Below are 23,541 nucleotides of genomic sequence, written 5' to 3' on the forward strand. Positions count from 1 at the left end.
TATGCTTCCATGAAGGCCTAAACGTGTTATCAATTACATTTGGAACACTTTCTCAGTTTCCTCTAGCACACAGCACTCACATTCGGGGCTAAGAGTCAGAAGGACTTGCCACACAGAGCAGATGCCAGCCCTGGAGTAGACATGGAGTGAATGTATTTGCTGATGTAGGAACGTGAGGACAGACCCAACTCTGAGGCCAGCATCGCTCCCAGGGGCGGAGCCTCAGAGTCGCCCCGGCTCCTTCCTCTCTGCCCTCTGTCTGCTTGAAGGACTAAATAAACAGCCTTTACCTTGAGCCCCCTGCCAAATGTCTGCCCAGTTTCCCACAACCGGCCAGGGCTGATAAAATCTGCACAGGAAGAAGGGGGCTCGTTCTCAGAGCGCTGGCGGGTATGCATGAATGTATGAAGCTTCTGGGGCAGGGGATGATTTTCTTTGGATGAAGCCTAAAAGTATTTGATATTTTCTTTGGTAACTACTGTAATAAAATGGTACTCACTTCTTTACCGAGACCCAGCTCTGATTCAATCATTCAAAACAGCCACACTTTCAGAAAGCCTGTGGACTGGTGCTGGATCATTGCTGGCTAGCAAATGATGCTCAGTAAATATTTGTCGAATGAATGAATGCATTTACTCCAGGATAATCTGTCCATTCCAGAAGATTTCATGCGCTCCTGGCTACTCTTATCTAAACTGAGCTTTTCCTGTTTCTTTTAATCCTTCCCTCGTTAGAGTTCTCAGATGGGGCATAAAACAAATCCTCTTCCATCCTGCAGCTGGCTGCCCAGGAACAATAGAGTGGTCACTCAGCAACACACAAATGAAATTCCCCAACTACAGGTTCCCTGCCCACTCATGCAACCCAGGCCTCCCCTCCACTGGTCCTAATCCAGAACGGGCCCCCAACCACCCTCTGATGGCCCCCCAACTGGATGTAAGGGCTGCTTTGTCTTCTCTGGAGATTTAATGCTCCAGGACCACAAGGGCAGGTGTCCTCTAATTACTGTGAGGCTTTCCTCCCCTTGTAGATTCCCCATCAAGCGGCACTCCCAGTTCCCAGGCCTCAGGAGATCTGGGGCCTCAAAGGAGGACTAAAGAACAAACAGGGGCAAGGGATGGGGGTCAGGGGTCAATAAAAGGCAGGTGAAAGATTTTTTTAAAGAACTGATTTGGTCGCCAATATGTAAAACAAACCTGCCTTGCAGAGCCAAGAGTTGGGAAGATCCCTCAAATGTCTGCTTCTTGTCCTGCCTTGCAGACTATCAGTACCAGATCCACACCAATGTAGGCAGAGGCCCTTCAACTAAGGAACTCACAGTCTCGCTGGGCGGCTAAAGCCATCTAAATAATGTGATGCCCTCAAACATCTGCTTCTTTTCATGCCTTGTGGCAAAGGTTAAAGAAATCACTCTACAGTGTACCGTGGTATAATAAATGATTATTGTTGAGTTTGGTGTCACATTTTTCTAGTTTTGAATAAATATGAAAAAAATTCATAACCGATTATAAAAACGCTGACGTTCTGTACCTAAAATCATGTCAAGTACCCTCCATGGAATGTGCTCCTTTTGAGGGGCAATATTGTCCCAGGTCCCTGGCCATGGAGGGATCCCCCTGTGTTGCTCCAGCAGATGGCTGTTGTTCCCTCCGTGCAGCCAAGCAGGGCACAGCTCTTACTAGATGGGGTTGGACAGTGTAACCTATCTAGGCCACATGGCCCAAAGTCACAGTCCCACGTTTATCTCTCTGGGCTCAGATGTCAAAGTGACTTCTTGGAGCAGAGCTCCTGAGAGCAGAGCAAGCAGGAAGTCTGTTCATCTAGCCTACGGAGGCCGGGATCTGCCTGCTGCTCTCCCGTCTTGGCCCTTTGCCTGCACAAATAAAAGACAGTGCAACTCCTCTTTCCCACTGGTGTTTTCAACATCTGATCCAGCTTGTGACCTAACATCTTTAGGGAAACCATGAGGAGAAGAAACATGAGGTTCTAACTGGTTTGTGAGCCAACTTGCCAGTGATTTCAGCCAAAGCTGATTTCAAAGGAAAGGTGATTGCCAACGCACTCAAATCTGGGGAACAGGCAGGAACCCAATCTATGACCCGCTCCCAGGGACGAACGAGATGTCAACACATCCCCAAAATGCTGCGCAGGGAAGCAGGGCAGAATTGCTACAGACGTTGTATTTTGGACCAGCCATCCCAAGGCATTTCACAAGCAGAATCAGCCTAAAATGTGACACTTTACAGGATAAATGAACAAGACTAATCTAAGTTTTCAAATAGTGAATTTTTTCAATAAATATTGATTTTGTTTGCATATCTGCCATCCACAAGTATTATTTTTTTTCAGTTACAGTTGACATTCAATATTATTTTATATTAGTTTCAGGTGTACAGCATGAAACTTCAAGGTGTTACTGAAGACTAAGAATAAAGAAATCTTATTTATTATTTAACTTACAGATGCGTATAATGGTGGTGTTAACCTGGATAATGTCACACCAATTATCCAGTTAACCTGGATGACGACGTCACCTGGATAATGTCTGCTGTTGTGTGGGAATCCCTCACGAAAATGCTCATGGCATCATCCTCGCCCATGTTCAATGTCAAGGCGGGTGCTCTTGTCACACTGTCTTCATCAGGCTTACCTCTTCCTTTCTAAAAATGTGTCCGTGAGTGTTTTGGTCCATTGGGGCTGCTATAACAAAATGCCATAGCCTACGTGGCTTGTAAACAACAGAAATTTATTTCTCAAAGTTCTGGAGTCTGAATGTCCAAGATCAAGGCACCGGCAGACTTGGTGTCTGGTGAGAGAGCCCACTTCCTGGTTCACAGACAGCATCTTCTGGCTGTGTATTCACATGGTAGAAGGGGTGAGTGAGAGCATAAGGGCATTAATTCCATTCTTGAAGACTCTACCCTCATGACCTAATCACCTCCAAAAGGCCCCTCCAAATACCATCACCTTGGGTGGGGATCAGGTTTCAACATGTGAATTCGGAGGTGGGGACACAAACATTCACTCTATAGCAATGTCCAAAGTAGAGAAAGCCAAAGAGATGGTGGAAGTATAAAGCCCAGAGCACTCTGCAGCTGATAACTACCACATAAGCCAAAGCACCTGTGATGGGCTCAGAGGCTGGGTATCAGTAAGGTGGCCAGAGACCGCGTGCTCTTCCTAGAGCCCAAGAAGAGGCCTGAGTCTGTCCTCACGTGTAGATCATTGACAAACTTCAATTCTTTACTACTAGTTGCAAGTTCCTTGCAGAGCCTCTGACATTGGCTGGCGCCCTGCTAACAGTCTGCACAGATGTCCACTAACGCCAGGCCTGACAGCTGGTTCTGGTCCGGCACGAGTCTCGGTGTTACTTTGGACAAACCACACCTCCTCTTCAATGCTGTTTTCTCAGCAGCACAAACGAGCAGGCCCAGAGAGTCTCCGTTTGGTGTGCTCTGGGAGTCACAGCTTGTCTCATCGGGTCTGCAGGGCTGGCTCATCAAGGCCATTGGTATGGACCCAAGGCCTGATCCTGAGCCAGCTGTCTCCATGAAGGATGGCCAGCTCCTGCCAACGCCCTCACGAAGGCACCTGAGCTGGCACACATTGTGCCATCCCTGCCTCTCCTTTCTTGGTGTTTAATCAAGGGAACTTGAAAGTAAAAACTACTGGAAGAAAAGTGAAACTGGCCTCTGCCCGTCCCTGGGGGAAGGGACAAAGCAGCAGCAGCGAGCACAAGTGGCAGAGGCAAAGGTCACTTTGTGTCCCTTGAAATGAAAACCCATAGAAACCTTTGGGACTTCCTCATTCCATGTCTTCCATCAGCGGTTCCTGAATGGTTCTGGTTCCTGGGATGCATCAGGCCCCATAAAGGCTGTCATTACAGCCATGTCAGCCAGGTGACCCGGGGCCTGCCCCACCCCATCCTGCATTAGGGCAAGCTGAGCCTCTGAAGGCAAAGGCCCATTTCCTCCATAGCTACCATACAGAGTTGCACACATGCGTGGGCATGCATGGCCATCTGCACACAGGCCCACACTCACACCTGTGCACATTACCCATCCTCAGGCACACACACTCAGGACACCCACCACAGCCCTCCCAGGTACAGGGCCATGCACACACTCCTCCCTACAGCCCTGCCCTCAGACACGTCCCTCCTGGCACAAGCACACACACGTCCGTGGACATGGGCACCCTGCTCTTTTGTAGGTCCTCCTGTGGCTGTCCATGCGCATACCCAGTTCTCTCTCTGTCTCTCTCCCTCTGCCACACACACACACACACACACACACACACACGCACACGCACATGCGTGGCCTCACTGCTGATGGGCGCCACAGCCCTGGGTGCTGCTATTCCTCTGGATGAGCCGGAATCTCGCTCCCTCCCTGTACTCCAGTCTCGAGACGGCCTCCACCCCCTCTCCCTCCACGAGCTAGGCAATGCCCATAACTGCATCTCACTCGGTTTGCATTGAAACAAAGGAGACTTGAGACCCAACCCTTCAAAGGCCAAGCCACCCCCTACCAGCCACTTCTCCCACATGATGGACACGGAGTGCTGGAGGAGCTGGGCATCCTGGTCACCTGGGCTGGCTGGCAAATGGATATACAGTTCTTTGTATTTCCACGTGAGACAGGTTCTTCCAAGCTACAGGAAACACAGACACACTCAAGTTAGTTGGAGTGATGGCTGTTTATTGGAAAGGAAGAAAGGAAGGATAGACACCCAGAGAGCTATCTGGGCAGGCCCGCAGCAGTGCCCTGCAGTCAGGACTCTGGTTTGGGTTTAATACTAGGGCAGCCGTCATAACGAGGGTAGTGAGTCAATGACTGAGCCTTGCCCTGCCTGGGTCCCGGCACGATGCCCGATGCTCTGTGCTCATTACCATGTGCTGCTCATAACAGCTTAAGGAGTAGGTCCCCATCATTGTCCATTTGAGGAGGAGGATGCAGAGGATGCTGAGGCTTAGAGAGGCTTGTGACTTACCCGAAGTCCTCCAGCTAGTAAGTGTGGGGCTGGGACGCCAACCCAAGCTGTCAGGAGCTCACCAATGTAAATGTAGCCCAGGAGAACCACCCAAGGTGAACCCCATCCCGTGGCTCCCAGAAGCTGGCGTCTAGAGCTCCCGCCCTGCTAGATCTGCCATTGTCTCATGATCACTTCCCCACATCTCTCTGTCTGTCACTGTCCCCTGTTCTTGCTCTCCTCCCCTGCTTTTCGCTCTGTGTGACTCGATTCAAAACTCCCTGTCGGAGGCCCATGGAGCAGTCGGAGTCAGCCAGTGTGCAGCCACTCTGAAAGCAAAGTGTCCACCAGACTGGACCCACGCACTGGCTCCTTTCTTTCTCCCAGCGAGCATCTGCCTTGGCGTGTGACAGATGGCTGCGGTTGGGGCAGTCAGTCACAGTTCGTCAATATAGGAGCCCCTGTGGGTGGGACAAGCACTCTTCCAACCACAGATTGTCCAGTGTGGTTTCAAATGCTGTTGTTGGAAATCTTTACTGAACATATTTTTTTGTTTTACTGGCTAGTAAGAGTAATTGGATTTTTACAAAATTAGTCAGGATTTTGTGATTCCTGGGACACCATTCTGAATTCTAACTGGATCAGGCAGCAAAAGCAGAAGGTGTGGAGAGCTAATGTGTGGTGACAACCAGGAAACTCCCTAAAAGGCTATTTAGAATACATTCCCGGTTGGTTATTTGGCTTCACTTTAATGTGAAGGAGAAGAGAAAGAGAAGGAAATTCCCTGGCAGTGGGTTCCAGTGAAGTCAGGGATCCTCACGGTATTAGCTGCAGATGCAGGCAGGCCCGGGGGGCAAACAGCTTCCTTCTCCCAAGGCCTTTGAGCTTGGGCTGCCACGGGCTGTCGAGGACTCCTCAGATGTGGGGGGGACCTGGGCCAGCTCCTTACTCATCTCCCTTCCCGGGAGCCTCCCCCACTGCCAAAAGGACGGGAGATGGGGTCTTAAGGTCACTCTGCCCCATAACCCAGAAGCACGGGCTGCTAATCCACTCTTGGAACGGTCAGGAAAAGCCCATTTTAATTGGATCCTTCGCACAAATAGATTAAAGGCCACAGATCTTGCCATCTGTCTGTTGTCCAGCTTCTGTTAGAAAACATCCACATTTATGAGCAGCATGAAGGAAGGAGCCAAAGTCCAAAGCCCTTCATTAAAAATGCATGATTAAGACTGAGTCTTCACACTCGGAGCTACAGTCTGAATTCTGAACACTGGTCCAACGTAGATCTGAAATACCGCATGCGAGCAGCTACTGCGAAGCAAACGCTTTTACAGCATAGTCAGATCCTTTGGGGCTTGTCCCCACAGCTGCCCAAGGGTAGCTAACCTTGAGTCTCCGTCCACTCAGGAGGTAATTTGGAGCAAAGGCTGGAATTCAGACTCCTCCTCATGGGCCCTGGGGTGTGGCGGCACGTGCTGGGCCTGGGAGACTGCTGGCCCTGAGCTCCCCCGTTTCCTAAGTCAGGAGCGAGGCAAATGAGGAGGCTGCCTCTGACCACGGCTGCGGGTGACAGTTACATGACAGTAGACCAACATTCTCAGTTACGTCAGGCAGGCCTAGATTTTACAGGGGAGTGTGTGTGGGTGGCCTTGTTTTGCAGAGAAAATCCTTGTTTTGTTTCTTTTTTCCCCCTTACACTGCAGAAGAAAGAAATAAGAGACTTTCTACTAAGGTTTCACAGAATTTCTACCCCAGTCCCGACTTAGAAACTCTTCCAGGAGAGTCAGTGTTCAGAGAGTTGATGTGTGGGTCTCACTGCCCTGACCTTTAGCCTGTATTGTTGATCAAAGCAGTTAAGGGGGCATGGTGGTCTGAAAGGAAGACAGGGTTGGGTGATTCTGGGGAGGCAAGCAGACCACACCGCGTCTCATGTCTAAAGACACCCAGGGCAGGAAAAGGGGGTCCGGAGATGAGCTTTCCCAGGGGATCTGATCCCTGGCAGGAGAAGCTAGGACGTCCCCAAGAGCCCCAAGCTCTCCCAGGGACGATCTGAGCCGCTATGGCTCAAAGGCAATCACTTGACGCAAACAGATTTCCCATCCCCGAAAGCCCAGCGTGCCCAGACAGAACCTCCAAAGCACGTGGAAGGAAGAGGGGTTTGGCACAGGGCCCTGGGTGTTTGATCAGCCCTTTCCAGAGAATACAGACTTCGTCTCTCCTCTGACTGCCAAAGGGAAAAAGGCCAGCAGAGCTGCATTTTCTGTCTCAATCAATGTGACCAAGACCCTTCTAGAAACCGCCTCCTCATGGAACCTCAAAAAGCACGTTTCTGAGGGTCTTTACCCAGAGATGGCCCCCAAGGTGCCATCAGGACTCCCACTTGAGCTACTGTCAGGCTGAGAGACCTAACCAAACATCTCCATGACCCAGGGAGTTAGGGGCGTGTGGCAGGGCTTTGGGGAACTAATGCTTGGGGCAAGTGCATGGGGGGAGGGGCGCGGGTTCTGAGTGGAAGGAGCACAGCAGCTTGGTTTTCTGGGCTTGCTAACATTCACTGAATGTCATCTAGACTTACCGCCTTAGCTGCTGTAAAAATGTACCATAGGCTGGGCTTAGACAACAGAAACTGATTTTCTTACAGTTCTGGAGGCTGCTCGTTCCACTTGAGAACAAGGTCTCCACAGGGTTAGTTTCTTCTGAGGCTTCTCTCCTTGACTTACAGATGGCCATCCTCTCCCTGAGTCTGTGAAGCGTCTTCCCTCTGTGTGTGTCTCTGCACAAACTTCCTCGTCCTATAAGGCACCAGCCAGATGAGATTACAGCCCACCTGAACAATGTCAGGCTGATTTAATTACCTCTTTAAAGAAGCTGCCTCCAAGTAGGGTCATATTCTGTGGTATACTGGGGGTCAGGACTTCAACAGATGAATTTTGGGGGCCACAATTCAGCCCATAACACCTGCGTGAAGCAGAAAGCATCTTATAGCCCTGATGTGAACTGAGGCCAGCCCACCCATAAAAGCAACCCCACGTAGCCCACAAGCATTTCCATCACTCTAACCCCCAGAGAAGGTATTCTTGTTCCATTTTATAGATGAGAAAACAGAGGCCTAAAAGGTGAAGTCGGTCACCCCGAGTCCCCTGCTAGCGAGCTGGGCTGAGACAGGGCCTCCTCACTTCTCTGCAATGTTTTTTCAAACTCACTGTGTTTGGAACCAGACTTTTCCTTCCAAGGAGGGAAGAATATACGCAAGTCGAGTTTGCAGCCCCTCACTGTACTTGTCCTTTGCTCGAGTTGTGTCTCATAACATTTATTTGCTACATAAAGTCACTTCTCCCTGCAGTTGACTTCCATATGGCTGCTGTGGGCCAGGCACTCTGCCCACATGTATATTATATATATCATGTATATTATATCTCAAAATAAATCCTACTTTGTAGATGAGGAAATGGAGGCTTTAAGAGGGAATATTATGCAGCTGTCAGTGCTTGAAGAGTTCACTGAACCCAGATAAGGGGACTTCAGAAGCCCATGTTCTCTCCAGGGTAGTGATTTACTCGCCAAGTACTGATTAAGGACCTGCTCTATGCAGGTGGTGTTCGAGGTGCTGGTCTAGATGTTGGGATTCTTCACGTTACAAAACAAGCCCTGATCCCTGGCCTTATGGAGCTTCTAGTCTTCCAGAGGGAAACAAACAATATGTATAATAAATAAGTAATATTATACCCTAGAAAGTGGCAAGTGCTGTAGAATAAAGAAATGGTGCAGTACAGGGGTAATCAGGCATATTGGGCTTGAAGAGAGGGCAGGCTGCAATATTAAATAGGATGGTGAGGGAAGGCGTCATGGAGAAGGTGACAAACGAAGACTCAAAGAATGAAGAAATTAAACCAGTGGACATCTGGAGAAAAGTATTCCAGACAGAGAGAACAAGTGCAAAGGTCCTGGGGCAGGAGTGTCTGGGGTACTGTAGGAACAGCAAGGGGGCCATGTGGCGGGGGCGGGGTGAAAAGGAGATTGCAGGAGATAAAATCAGAACAGAGCAGGGACTGGCTGGCATCGGGCTCACAGACCACTGCCAGGACGTGGGCTTTCCTCCCACAAATGGGACCACTGGAGGGCTCTGAGCAGAGGCAGGGTGGGGCACGATCTGACTCACATTCTGATGAGATTACTCTAGCTGATGTGTTGTGAACAGATGGAAAGGGAAACAGAGAGGAAGCAGAGACACCAGTTAAGAGGTTTTTGAAGTAATCCAGACAGTGGCTTGCAGAGGGTGGTCCTGGTACTAAAATTCACCAGCAGCAGAATCTGGTAAGGCCAGGTCATTCTCTGAACCCTTTAGAACGGAAGCACACCGGGGCACGTGACACTGTACAGCCTTCCACCCCCGGGGAAGGGGGCACTCATGAATGGATGCAGTGCTCTCTGAGGCCCCAGAGGCAGAGCCCGTGGTCACAGGGAGAACCAGTTTAGAAAGGCCCAGTGACCCAGGGATGAGTTTCATGTCTTCTGACCCTCAGGAGTGGAGGTTGTGGATGAGCACTGGATTAGGAGTCCAGCAACCTACATTTCTCCTTTTTTCTTTTTATTAAGATATAATTGACATAGAACATTAGTTTCAGGTGTACAATATAATGATTCAATAATTGTAAATATTGAAAGTGGTCACAACAATAAGTGTAGTTAACAGCACCCAGCATTTCGGTATCAATTCTGCCAGTTTCTAGTTCAGCGTACTTCAAAAGTGACCTCTGTGGGCCTTAGTTTCCCCATCTACAAATGCAGGTGTTGGTTAAAATAGCTGTATTTCTCTACAGCTCTCTGGAGCTTTTCTGGGCCTGAAGAGGAGTCCAGACCATCGCAGAGTCATAGATTTACCCACTTCTTCCTTTTCCTATGTAAGTTGGACCTATTTCCCAGCATCCAGCTCTCCCCAACTAATCTTTTAACTTTGTCTGAGCCACTTGTGTGGGGAAGGATGGTGAACTGAACTGGGATCAGAGAAGTGCTGAGACAAACCTGGGTCATACAGCTTCGCTGCCCTCTTCTCCCAGGATGAGTGCTGCCTCTTAAGGGAGATGTGAGAGGTGGCTGTGGTGGGCAGGAGATTAGATGGTTCCCGCTGGAAGGTCCCTTAGAGACCCCCATTTTACAAATAGGGAAGTTGAGGCTAAGAATGGGGAATGTACTTGTCCAGGGTCTCACATTGGTTACTGGAAACGTCTGTTGTTCTCTTTTTAATAAACAACAAACAGCTGTATTAAGGTATAATTGTTATACGTTAAACTGCACATCAAGTGTACAATTTGATGAGTTTTGACATAAATATACACCCATTAAGCCATCTCCTCAATCAAAATAATTAACATTTCCTGTGCCTCCAGAAGTTTCCTGGTGTCCCTTGGTCGTCTTTGCCTCACCCGCCACTCCAGGCATCCACAGGTCTGCTTTCCGTCACTATTGATTAGCTTCTGCACATATTTTAAGGCAGAGCTGACAGGACCAGTTGACAGATTGGGTGTGGGCTGTGAGAGAAGGAGAGGGGTGACACCACGATTTTGGCCCGAGGCCTGGAAGGCTGCAGTTGCCATCATTTGTGATAAGGGTGGAGCACAACTGGGGAAAATTCCAGAGCTCATCTTTGGACGTGTGTACAAGCTGTCAAGTAGTCCCCATGTGGGAAGGAATTGGTGGCAGTTGGCTATAGGAGTCTGGACTGGAGGCATGCAGAGGACTGAAAACCAGGGGTGGCCAGGTCTCCAAGGAGCAAGTGGAGGTGATGACCCAGCCCTGGTTCTCTAATACTAAGAGGTCATTAGGGTCGGCTCTCTAGAAAATGCACCCTCGTTCCCTAGTCTGCTCCCCTTTAGGAATCAGGCCTCCCCGAGCCTTGAAAACAGCCCGCTGAGGTCAGAGCTGTACTGTGTTCCACCTACATTTGCCCAGTGGCTGCACTGTGCCTGGCCCCTGGTGGGAGCTTGGTACATGCTTGTTGAACCATGAGGCTGGGAAGGGCAAGAAAAACTCTCCCCACCTCTGCCACGTTCACAGGAACCTGCTTCTGCTTTCTTCCCAGAGCCATGATTCATAGCAGGAGGGTTTGCTATCCTTTACCATCAGCTGGAAGCCAATTCCCCAAATAGTGATGACTGCTTCCCACAGGTCAAAGGATTCCCTTCCCCTGACCCGCACCTCTGGCCTGTAATTCTGCAGAGAAGAAGAAAAAAGCAAAATGACATTCCATTCACCTTTCAAAAACATTCCTTCAGCTGATCTCCCAATATCCCCATCAGTTAGGCCTTACTGCCCTCACTTTACAGGTGAAGAAAGTGGGGCTCCAGAGAGAAGGTGAGGAGATCTGAGCCAAATGCTACCTGAATCCACTGCTGCATCCCCACAAGACGGAAATTCTATTGTAAGGGGCAGGGGGCAGGGGGGAGGTGGGGAGACCCTTGGTGAAGCTGCACAAAGCCTTGAGGGAATTTGCTTTTGGCCGTCCCCTGCTGGGCACTGTCCCCTCCACAGGTCTCTCATCTCCCAGCAAACATAAGACATTTTGTCCTACTTGAACTAGCCGGCCCTCTGATCTTGCGTAGCACCACCCTCGGCACCCCATCCTGGCCTGCCCTCTCAGCACGGCCCCCTGCCCTGCCCTGTCCCAGATGACCGTCTCTGGATCACGCATGCCTCCTCCCATGCCAGGTATGTGCAGGGCCTCACTGTACTTCCTCTGGAAACCCCAATCCCGCTGGAGCATTCAACTTACCGCAGCAGGCACTCGTCTAGCCTTCCTGTGGCTGGAGAAGGGAGGTCAATGGATCAACCTCAGGCCATTAACCATAGCCATGAGGAGCAGGCTGGAGGAAAAGGCCAGGGTGTGTGAGAGAGGGACCAGCCAGCCCGGTCCACAAAAGCATCCCAGGGAAGTGAGGGGAGATCTGGCGCTGAAGGATGAGCAGGAATTGGCAAGAGAAAAACGCGAGGAGAGTGGGGCAGAGGCTATAAGGGACAGAGAAGGCCTGTGTGCCTCAAGGGGAGATGTGGAAGCCAGACTCGGGATGTCCGGAGAGGGGGCAGGACTAAGAGCTGTGTGTCTTGGCCACCAGCAGAGAAACAGGCCCTTTCCCCGGCCAGCTCAATGGCGGGGGCCCAGGCCCCAGGAGTGGGCAGTGGTCTGGGACCACACAGCCCCCTTGGTGAGGGAGCTCCCAGGTCAGTTCCCACTCAGCAGAGGCCGAGCAGCTCCAAGAGCTTTGTCTGGCGTAGAGGAGGCTGCTGGTCCCCACGCCCTGTCCACTGACGACTCCCAGTGGAGCCCAGGAGGAGGCCCAGGCCTTCCGTCTGCTGTGAGGCGGAAAGGCCGGCCCTGGAATGTGCTGACCTCTGCCTCCTGCGAGGCCCAGGAGCTAATACACATTCTTTCCAGCACCAAAGCCCTGCTGAAGGCAACGGTGGGCGTGGCCCAGCGCTGGGAAGGCCACACAGGAGTGTCCACTTCCCTTAGGATGGTTCCCAGAACGGCTTCGGTTCTCCCCTGAACCACCTTTATCCTCCCCAGCATCCTTCCCTAATGAGGAGAGGAAGGGCCCTGAGGCCAGGGTCAGCACACGCTGTCATTGGGGAAGTGCTAGCCCAGTGCTTCCTGGGCAGGTACCTGCGAAAGCCCTTGAAGCTGAGGACCCTGGAGCGCCTTTCAGGAAATTTCACAGTTGGTTTTGGAAACCGCTCCAGTGCAAAGGAGCAGAGCACATGTGGCCTGCCATTAGAAGGAAGTCGCGCTGCTGGAAGGGGCGGGGGCTGTGAGGAAAGCTGCAAAGCAGGGCCTGAGTGTGGGGAGGGCACTGACCTCAGAGGGCGCCCACCCTCAAGCACCACACTTGCCCTCTCCAAGCCTCAGTGGCCTCGTCTGTACAATGGAAGCCACAGCTGCTCTGCCAACTCCCAGGGAGAGGTTTGAGGTTGCAGGAAGCTGTAAGGTGCTTTGCAAATGTGAGGCGAGACTCATCACTCTCCAGTCATCCTGGGGGAGAGACAGTGAGGTAAGCCAGTGACAGCCTTCAATGTGAAGCAGAGAAGTTGCTAAGCTGGGGTTATCTGCTTTCGGAGGGCACAGCGGGACCGACAGCATGAGGTGTCAGGCAAGGTCTGAAGACTTTCTCTGCATCCTTGATTGACTGAGCTCTGAACTCCCATCAGACCAAGACTTGGGCTTGCACTAGTTCTTAATTGGTGTCCTCTGAGAAACTTCCATGGGACCAGGGAATGCACATGCATATTCTGGGAGTTCAGAGACTCCCCAGGGTGGGGAGTGCACAAGGATGTGGCTTCAGGACGCTGGAGGTGGGCATGTGGGAGTTAGGGTTAGGCTGGGAGTTAGAATGGGGCAGGGCCCCTCCCAGGCAGCTCCCACAGTCCCCTGCATGCCGTTTTGTGTGCCTCTGAGAAGTCTTCCCGAGGTCAGTGAGTTCCCAGGGCGTGGACCACACTTCATTCCTCTTAGAACCCACAGAGGAGGGCCTCTGCAAGTCTGCTGGGAAAATGAACAGAACCAACTCTTGGTAAACTCTCGTCTCCTCTACCTTTGTCTCAGCACCTAGCACAGCACCTGCACACAGGCGGTGCTCAGTACATGTCTGGCAACTGACTACTGGCTCCCCAAATCGACCCTCCCCTGCAGTCAATGTGGCCTATTTGATCTTTCCCAATCATTCCTCTCTTCCAGCCTCCCAGCCCTTGTTTTTCCTGTAGGGGAGTCTTCCTAGGCTCCTCGTCGCCAGCTGACATTTCAAGCTTTCTTCATGGACCTCCTTTCCTGGGACGTCTTCTCTGACTGGCCTGACCCCAACATAGCACCACTGCCATCACAGACCTCCAAGGACTTTCCTTGGTCCCACACAAGACTGACTGATGCTCAACCCTCACGCGCATACCCTGACCCCCAACCCATTCCCCAGCCCATACCCTGATCCCAACGCCTCATATAGTGTCTGTCCAGATATGCAGTAGTCAGCAGTTTACAAAGACGTGAAGACACACATATGTGCTCTCGTGGTCGCGCCAGGACACACACACACTCACATGTGCATACATGGCCACACTCACACACTCATTCTCAGGAGACACCAGCGTTGCTGGTAAAACTGAGAGGCTCTGGACAAGTCCCCTTCCTGCATCAGAGAGCAGGTGGTGGTTTTAGAAAGCACAGAGCTGATGGTTGGGACGCCTGGGCAGTGACCTTAGGAAAGTCACCCCATTGCGTTTCACAGTCCCTGTCTATGAAATGAGGATTTGGACCACATTATTGCAAGGTCTCACTTGGCACCAAAATCTGACACGTGGAAAGTGGTCAATGACATCACAAAAACGAGATCCCTCAAAGTGATTGTGGTGAAGGAGGATAGAAAGGTGTTTGGGGGGTGGGAGGGGATCCCTGAACTCTAGGCTCAAGAGGGCGTGTCCAGCTCCCCCTCCGAGTAGTGCCCCAGGAGCTCAGGGCAAAGCCGGTGGCTAGTCGTCAGTGCCCTGGTCAGGCCTCTGCCATGTTTTGCTGTGTCTATTACCAATCCCCATGGGTGTGGTGAGTGTTGGCCTGTAGCCAGCTGCCCCACTGCACTTGACGCACATTTCCCAGGAGCAAACCCCGGAATAGGCTCCCAATTTCAGAGAAAGGAGAACAAATTGATTCCAGTGAAGAACTACGTTTTTCTGGAACATTAAAGCCAGCTGTTGTTTCTGCAGCCTGTGGGTCCCCCACCCTATCATCCCCAGGGTACCCGGCAGCCCCCACTCTTGGGAGCTGGGAAAGATGCTCTCCGCCAACCTTTCATCCCACCACCACCACCCTCGCAGTCCCAACCAGCAGCACTTCCACTGGGATTCTCCACCTTGGACTTGCTCCTGGGAATTTCTAGAAGCATCAGATGGTGCAAACAGACTGTTTTCATTATGATTATTCTGGGTTTAACCTCCTGGCCTGTGTCACAAAGATTGTGGAGTTCTTTCTTAGAATTGCATGGGACAAGAGGCCCCTCTTTTCCTTCTGTTCACCCCCTGAGTCAGTCTTATTTTTCTTCTTTCTTATTCTGGATCCTCTCAAGAGGCCCTGTGTCCTCTGTGTGCCCTCCCTGCCTCCTCCGGGCTTTGTCTGATGAAGCTTGGAGTGTCTGGGGCAGCAGATAGGCACCACGACCCTGCCCTCCTGCTTGGCCAGCACTGCGATCAATTCCTGGCCTTGCTACGGCCGCTTCCCAACATGAAACCACCATCGCTGAACCTGCCTCTCAAAGGGCTTAGGGGGCCTGCCAACATTTGGTTTGAATGTTTTTAATATGAAGATTTTCCTGCCCTTCAAAATTGTAATAAAAACAACACACCCACACATATGTGTTGCATACAAATTTAGTACACTGAAAACTGCCAGCACGTTAGCATGGGCCGCTGCATTACCTTGCTTTTTGTGCAGAACTTAGATTGAAACTTCTATGCAATTAAAGGCAGTCCTAGGAGCGTCAAGAGAGCTGATTAAAAACAAAAACAAAACAAAGAAACAAAAACCTATTCTTGCCAACTGCAAGTACGTCTCCATGTGAAATAGGATTTTCTTGATATTGCATAATCAAAATAGATGGCAGTGGTTCTCAACTGGGGCGATTCTGTCCCCCAAAGGACACCTGACAATGTCTGGAGACATTTCTGATTTTCTCTACTGAGTGGAATGTTACTAATTGCATCTAGTAGGTAGAGACGACGGAGGCTGCTAAACATCCTACAATACACAGGGCAGGCCCCAAATGTTACTAGTGCCAAAGTTGAGAAACCCTGATATATGGGAAGGTCTTGGATGCCGAGGTCAACATAAGACTGATTGATTTCCCTAACCCTAGATTTCAAATGGTTATATTGATCAAAACTGCCTTATGTTCTCATCAATTGGCTTAATAAGTAAACACCACAAATAGGAATGCATCAAATAGTTATGCTTAATAAAACACTGTTTATGTGAGGTCCCAGATTCTTTAAAAATAAAAATCTGCATCTAAGAAAGTCTGTGCTCAGCTGGCCTGGTTGCTGCTCACAGTGCTTTGACAGCCGGACTCTCCAGCTCCTGTCTGTCCCACTCAGCCACCCTCCTGGCTGCAGGAGAGACACAGCTCCCTCAGGGTGAGCCTTCCCCATGTCTGGAAGAATGGGGCTTATCGAGCCAGTAGGAAGTGAGTTCCATGGGACAGGGGTTTGGTCTGCTTTGTGCCTGGTACAAAGTATGTGCTCATTAAATATTCACTGAATGAAAGTGAGACTTATTCCCAATATCATCTAGGGCCTGAGGTTCTCTCGGACCCCTTTGGAGGGCAGGAAGGTGGGTTGGGCTGTCCTGGGAGCCCCTGCCCTGGGAGCCCCTGCCCTGAGCAGCCCTGCCACTCTTGGCCCAGTCGGTCACCTCACACCTGAGAAAGTCTTGAACACCTGTTCACAGGAAATTGGCTCTTTCAAAGGAGCCTGTGGGTATCAAGGTCTCTGGTTGGGGAGTGTCAGTCTGGACACCACCCAGAGTAGTGAAGTCCATCATCCATCTTCAAAGGCCCCTCCCAGCCTTCCATGCACTCCTCCAAGAGTCTCATCAGGTGGACTGATACTCAGAAGCATGTTTATCTGTTTCTCCTAACACCAGGAATATTTCCAACGTGCTGTCCCTTCCCGGGGCACAGGACAAGACCCAGGTGCGTCACTGACACCCACTGTGCCTCACCTGGGTGACCCAGGGCAGGGCTGCCATGCTGAGTGTAGCAGCCTTCACTTCCCCACCCTCAGTGATGCATGTTCTTTGTTCACTTGAGTCTCAGCAGCCCCACACAGTGTGCCAGGCCCCTGCTAGGCCCATGAACACCACGGGCAACAGCACTTACTGTTCGCCCCCATTCCAGTTCACAGTGAACCATGGTAGGGAGAGTTTTGTAAGGTCTATGCCCCAAAAGGCAGGTGTCTCAGCCCAGTAATGTTAGCATCGCAGCAGAAGTCGCTTCTTCACACTTTCCCACGGAGGGAACATTATAGAGCAATGACTGGGCCAGGGGCATTGGTCAGGCGGTGAGGTCAGCACATGGGCTTTGCTCTGCCGGGCCATGAGCTCCTGGAGTGCAGGGACTGTCTCATCCATCACTGAACCCCCAGAGCTGACTTGCATGTGTTTGCAAGCCCTCTGTGCTGTGGTGCGAGGGTGGCCAATGCCCCACTCACTGTGTGCTGGCATCCCCTGCTCTGGGCAAGGGCAGAAATCACATGAAGTCTCTCCCGCTGGCCCACACGGGCTTCCACGCTGGCCCCACCATTCCCAGACGGTGTGACCTCTGGCACAGGGCCTAATCCAGCCAAGCCTAGATTTCCTCAGCTGTAAGTGGGCAACAATAACGTCACCTACCTCATCTGGCAGTTGGAAGAATTAGATGGTATAATCCATGCCAAGTGCTTAGGACAGAGTCAGGCACACAGTAAGCCCCGATAAATGGCAGCCACCACCATCATGATATTCCTGCAGAGTCCAGAGTCTGCAGATCGGAACTGGCCACAGGAGGACACCTACTTGCCTTCCGATTACGGGGTCCTCGTCTTCCTTCCTCATCCAGAGCCCTGACATGGCTTCTTAAAGGAGATGGAAGCACCCCACCATGCAGTGGTCAGCCTCTTGGGGAGCACGGCTCAGTGGCCAGAACAAAGCCTTACACGACCATGTCCAGAGACTCAGACACTTGAGGATCTGCCTGCTCCCCAAACTTACAGAGGCAGATACCCGCAGAGGCCCTCCCACTTCCTCACTGAAAGCCAGACTCCTGCCTGGGAGCACGGAGGAGGTCTAGGCTCAGCCCTGACCTCTGACTTCAAGGGAGGAGCCTCTCCTTGCAGAAGCTATTCAACTTGCAGAGACCTTGCGGAAAGGGAGAGGGGAGGTCTCAGCCAGGACATCCAAGGGGAAAGGGCACTGTTTACATTTCAGTGGGCTCTATTGTTTCAAAGGATACAGTGCAGACACTTCCCACAACAATGGTGGGATGTCAGAGTTCCTCACATCTTGCCATTGAGGCTGGCGGGCTGGGCTCTTTGTTTACAACGTAAGTGATCACTGACCAAAGTAGCCATTTGCAGAGTCTAAAAACTACCTCCCAGTATCAAATTTGAGAATTTGGGTCTAACTATGACAACTGAGTTTACTTGCTACAGATGATGTTCCTGAAAAGACTGGAACAGGCCTCGTCAAGCGTGACAAGAGCAGCCCCACGAGCACCCTATACTATCCGGAGCCTCACACAGCAGCCTCACTGCACTGTGGGTCCCAGATGGGAGCAAGACCTTGGGTTTTCCTCAAGCCTGTGTCTCTAACCACCACCAAGTTATGGGTGTTAACCTAGGGTCTGTCCTTGACACCTCAGGACCTGCTACTCCCACAGCCTTCCCCGTCTTTACCTTCCAGGTAGGTGCTCAAGTCAAAAATCTTGGGGTTCTACTGGGTGCCTTTCTTCCTCTCACAGCCCTACCTCATCCATTAATACCTCCTGCAGGCTCTTCCTTCAGTATCTACCCAGAATCAGACCACCTACCATCACCTCCCTGGGCTCCACCCTGACCCAAGCACCATCTTCTCCTACCTGGGTCATTGCCATGGCCTCCTCACTGGTCTCCCAGATTCTGCCTTCACTCCTCTACAATCTGTTCTCTACACAGCAACAGAACAATCATTTAAAAATGTAAGTCTGATGTCACTCTTCTAGAATGTTCCAGAGTTCAGAGGACCCTTCCCAGCTCATACGGAGTAAAATCCAAAGTCCTTTCTGGCCTGTACAATCTGCCGCCCGCTCCACCCCACCCTCAGCACCCTTACCTTGGACCTCATCTCTTACCACTGTCCCCTTGCTCACCCCCTCCAAGCACACTGGGTCCTTGCGCTCCCCCGAAGGCTCTCAGCTTAGCACAGCTGCTCCCTCTGCCCCCAGGCTCTGCTCCCACACAGTCTTCCTCACTTACTTCGGTCCCTGCTCAGGGACCCCCATCGGAGAGGCCTTCCCTGGCCACCCTGACAAATTGCCCGTGTCCACCCCACTGCACACGCTAGGCTCCTCTATTTGCTTCACAGCATGGCTGACACATTAGCTATCTGTTTATTGCTCGTTTGTTTATTGTTGATGCCCCTCCCTAGCATATCAGTTCCCCAGGCCTAGACATGGTGTTGTCCACAGCTCTAGCCCCAGTGCCCAGCAGTCTCGGGCAGGAGCTCAATTAATATTTGTTGCACAAGTGATGATTAAATGAGGGAACGCCAAGAGGGCAGCTCCAGACAACCATGATTTCTCTCCGCTGCTCAGAGCTGACAGGGTCGAGCCAGCACCTGTGCGTGACAGGGAGGAGAAAGAGCCCACATGTGTGGTGGGGACTTGTGGGCCAATCTTATGTCTGTCTCCTGCTCCCTCTTCCTCAGGAGTTTAGAGAGATTAGCCAGGAGATAGCAAGAAAAAAGAAATTACCTGCTGCGGTTTCCCAGGGGCTCACCATGGAGAGACCCCAGATCTACAGATGAGGCCACAGGCTTGTGCTCGCCCTCTGATTCCAGGTGCCGTGGGAGCCATCAGGCATGGGTGGGGCCCTGGTCCACACGTATAACGCTGTGTCACTGGTGTCGATGTTAGGATTGGGATTAGGGTAAGGGTGGGGTCACTGTTTGCAGTCCTGTGTGAGACGGAGGAATGCCTTCAGTGGCCTTTGGCTGGTCGAGCTGGTCAGGGAAACCTTTGAGAGGAGGGCCAACTTCAACAAGTGAGGATGAACTTGGGAGGATTTTCCAGGGAGGAGAAACAAACTACAACAAAAAACAAGAAACTTGTTTGCTGAGCAAAGGCTGGGAAGCTGGGGGAACATTGCCTAGATCGGCTCATGTGTAGGATTCACGCTGGGGACCAGGAAGAGATTATCAGATGCTTCGTGAGCTCCGACTGTCTGTCTGCCAGGCCCTGTGCTCTGTGCTAGAAGACGAAGGAGGCCTGGCACACCCTGCACAGTGGGGGTCAGAAATACGTGTGCAGCCAGTGTCACACACACGTTCATGCACATACACACATGCACTCTTATACACACACGCAGAGATGTATGTGAATGAGGTAGCTCAGTGGCCTTTGAAACTGTTTATCCCAACAGAAAGCAAGCAGTGGTTCTAGAAGGTCCACAGGCAGCTCACAGGCCACACCAGCCCTTGTACTGCAGGCCCCTGGAGGCCAGCCTTCCACCTTGAAACAAATCCTAAGGGCGTCCTTGTTCCTTCCAACAAAACACCCAACTACTTCCTCCCATCAGAAACAGAGATTCTTTTTTTTTAAAATTAAATTTATTGGGGTGACAATTGTTAGTAAAATTACATAGATTTCAGGTGTACAATTCTGTATTACATCATCTATAAATCCCATTGTGTGTTCACCACCCAGAGTCAATTCTCCTTCCATTACCATATATTCGATCCCCCTTACCCTCATCTCCCACCCCCCACCCCCACCCCCCTTACCCTCTGGCAACCACTAAACTATTGTCTGTGTCTATGACAGAAACACTGAGATTCTAAGATATATTGTCAGTGGGAACAGTGTGTACGCAGGTGAATTCCATTTGTGATGCTATTAGGTTGGTGCAAAAGTAATTGTGGTTTAAAAAGTTAAACATAATTGCAAAAGCCGCAACTACTTTTGCACCAACCTAATAAAAGTAGCCACAATAATGGATGTGTAGGTTCCCTTTGGAAGGAAACAAAGATGCTGGCAGCATGGAGTGGGGGACAGGAGTGGCATAGAGACTTCATTCTACTGTGTTTTATTACACATTTTGAATTTGCTATCAAGTTTATGTACTACTTAATCTAAATAAAAAATTAATTAAAAAAAATTTTTTTTTAATTTCCAGGCTGGGAGGAGTTGCTCACAAGCAAGTCCCTAAGCATCGTGGCCGCCCATAGACATTCTTCACTATCAGAGGTGCCCAAATACTGTGGCCCCAGCCCCACTACGGGCTCCGTCTGGAAGGCACCTGGGAACCCTGGGAGGTTGGGGCCTGGAGAGCCAGGCTGAATCTGAGGCACTCCCAGCGCTGCAGCTGGAGTGAGCTGAAGTCCAGATGTTTGCTCAGCCCTCATGTGACTATTGGGGAATTGAGGTCCCAGGAGAAGACAACCCATTGACCAATCTGGTACCCACCTCCGTGGTGTCAGAGTGATATGGGAAGGTCCTGGTCTGGGAGTGGGCACCCTTCCCAGGCCTGAGGTCACCCTTACCAGGGCTACCCACAGGGGTGAAGTTTCATCCACTGGGTGGTGTTAGGTACCAGGCCACCACAAGTGGCCAAACATTCCCCCACAGGGATGATGGACCACAATGCACTTGAAACTCAGGGGAGAAATAGCATGGTTAATGGTTAGATCAAAGGAAGCATGGGAGTGAATAACCTGCCGCAGGCAACTGCATGCATTTGCCATGGACAGAGCATCCTGGGAGAAAGGAGTCCCAGGTCTTGAAGAACCATTAGGCTATGCCACACAGCAAGTTACAGTTTCAGAGGCAATGCACAAGATTTGCTTGTATGACTCATATTAAAAGCCCACAGGGGCTAAAACCCCTGAGTGCCTGGAATGCCACGCCCTGAGACTGTTCCTTGGCCTTCAGCCGAATAAGAGCTGAAGGCAGACTGTGCACCTGGAGAAGCGTAGTAGCCCGAGAACGTCGGAGGTGGGTCAGTGGATCCTAGCACATTCCTGAACTTTCTAGCCGAGCGGCCTCCTTCTTGGCAATCTTGAGGCACCCAGCAGTATGAAAGAACATTTTTATTTCATTAAAATGTTTAAATAATTGATGCTAAGTGACACAAATCTGGCATGAAAATTCCTGCTGTGAGTCCGCAATATCAGGCTGCCAAATACCAATGTTCTCATTTGGTTGGTCAATATTAAACAATGACTTACACCAGTGAATAGGGATGACTAAATATGTGTGCTTTTTATTATATTAAAATCCATATTTGACTTAGACACAACAGTTTAGCGGTTACCAGAGGGTTAGGGGAGAGGGAGGAGGGTAGAAGAGGGTAAGGAGGTCAAATACCAGGGTTACCGGAAAAATGTACACGTTTTAAAAAAAATTAAAGTTTATTAGGGTGACAATTGTTAGTAAAGTTACATAGATTTCAGGTGTACAATTCTGTAATACATTATCTTTATCTCACATTGTGTGTTCACCACCCAGAGTCAGTTCTCTTTCACCATATATTAGACCCCGTTTACCTCTTCTAGAGCCCCCTTACCCTCTGGTAACCCCTAAGCTATTGTCTATGTCTACGAGTTTTTGTTCCTTCATTTGTTTGTCTTGTTCTTTTGTTGTTTTCAGTTTTACATACGACATATCAGTGAAATCATATGGTTCTCTACTTTTTCTGACTTATTTCGCTTAGCATTATAATCATGAGATCCATCCATGTTGTCACAAATGCTACTATTTCATCTTTTTTTTACTGCTGAATAGTATTCCATTGTGTATATATACCACAACTTCTTTATCCATTCATCTATCAAAGGACATTTTGGTTGTTTCCATGTCTTGGCCACCGCAAATAAAGCTGCAATGAACATTGGAGCACACATGTCTTTATGGATAAATGTTTTCAGATTTTTTGGGTAGATACCCAGAAGAGGGATTGCTGGGTCATATGGTAATTCTATTCTTAATTTTTTGAGGAACCTCCACACTGCCTTCCATAATGGCTGCACCAGTCTGCATTCCCACCAACAGTGTATGAGGGTCCCTTTTTCTCCACAGCCTCTCCAACACTTGTTACTATTTGTCTTGTTGATGATAGCCATTCTGACTGGGGTGAGGTGATATTTCATTGTGGTTTTTATTTGCATTTCTCTGATTATTAGTGATTTTGAGCGTTTTTTCATATGTCTATTTGCCATTTGTATGTCCTCTTTGGAGGAACATCTCTTCAGGTCCTCTGCCCATTTTTCAATTGGGTTGTTTTTTGTTGTTGAGTTCATGAGTTCCTTGTATGTTTTGGACATTAGCCCCTTATCAGAGGCGTTGTTTGCAAAAATCTTCTCCCATTCACTTGGTTGCCTCTTTAGTTTATTGATGGTTTCTTTTGCTGTGCAGAAGCTTGTAAGTTTGATATAGTCCCATTCATTCATTTTAGCTTTTACTTCCCTTGCCTTTGGAGTCAAATTCATAAAATGCTCTTTGAACCCAAGGTCCATAAGTTTAGTACCTATGTTTTCTTCTATGCAATTTACTGTCTCAGGTCTTATGCTTAAGTCTTTGATCCATTCTGAATTAATTTTGGTACATGGTGACAGACAGCAGTCCAGTTTCATTCTTTTGCACGTGACTTTCCAATTCTCCCAGCACCATTTATTGAAGAGGCTGTCTTTTCTCCATTGTATGTTTTTTGCTTCTTTGTCAAAAATTATCTGTCCGTATTTATGTAGGTTTATTTCTGGGTTCTCAATTCTATTCCATTGGTCTGTGTATCTGTGTTTCTGCCAGTGTGATGCTG

At 50.1% G+C, this 23,541-nt stretch overlaps 1 long non-coding RNA gene across 6 annotated transcripts in view; it reads right to left on the minus strand.

The window, feature by feature from the left end:
- Nucleotides 1-2,423: 2,423 nt before the first annotated feature.
- LOC109456170 (uncharacterized) overlaps nucleotides 2,424-23,541 on the minus strand; it is a 72,825-nt gene continuing 51,707 nt past the window's right edge. Inside the window, exons 6-9 of one of the 6 annotated variants that reach the window (XR_012489661.1) lie at nucleotides 19,485-19,816; nucleotides 11,741-12,994; nucleotides 9,994-11,181; nucleotides 2,424-7,929 (exon numbers count right to left, since the gene is read on the minus strand). This is a non-coding gene — a long non-coding RNA (uncharacterized LOC109456170). The other 5 variants (XR_012489663.1, XR_012489664.1, XR_012489665.1 and 2 more) reach the window with 5 other exon arrangements.

Source organism: Rhinolophus sinicus, linkage group LG10 (genome assembly GCF_036562045.2).
Source record: "Rhinolophus sinicus isolate RSC01 linkage group LG10, ASM3656204v1, whole genome shotgun sequence".
NCBI classification, from domain to species: domain Eukaryota; kingdom Metazoa; phylum Chordata; class Mammalia; order Chiroptera; family Rhinolophidae; genus Rhinolophus; species Rhinolophus sinicus.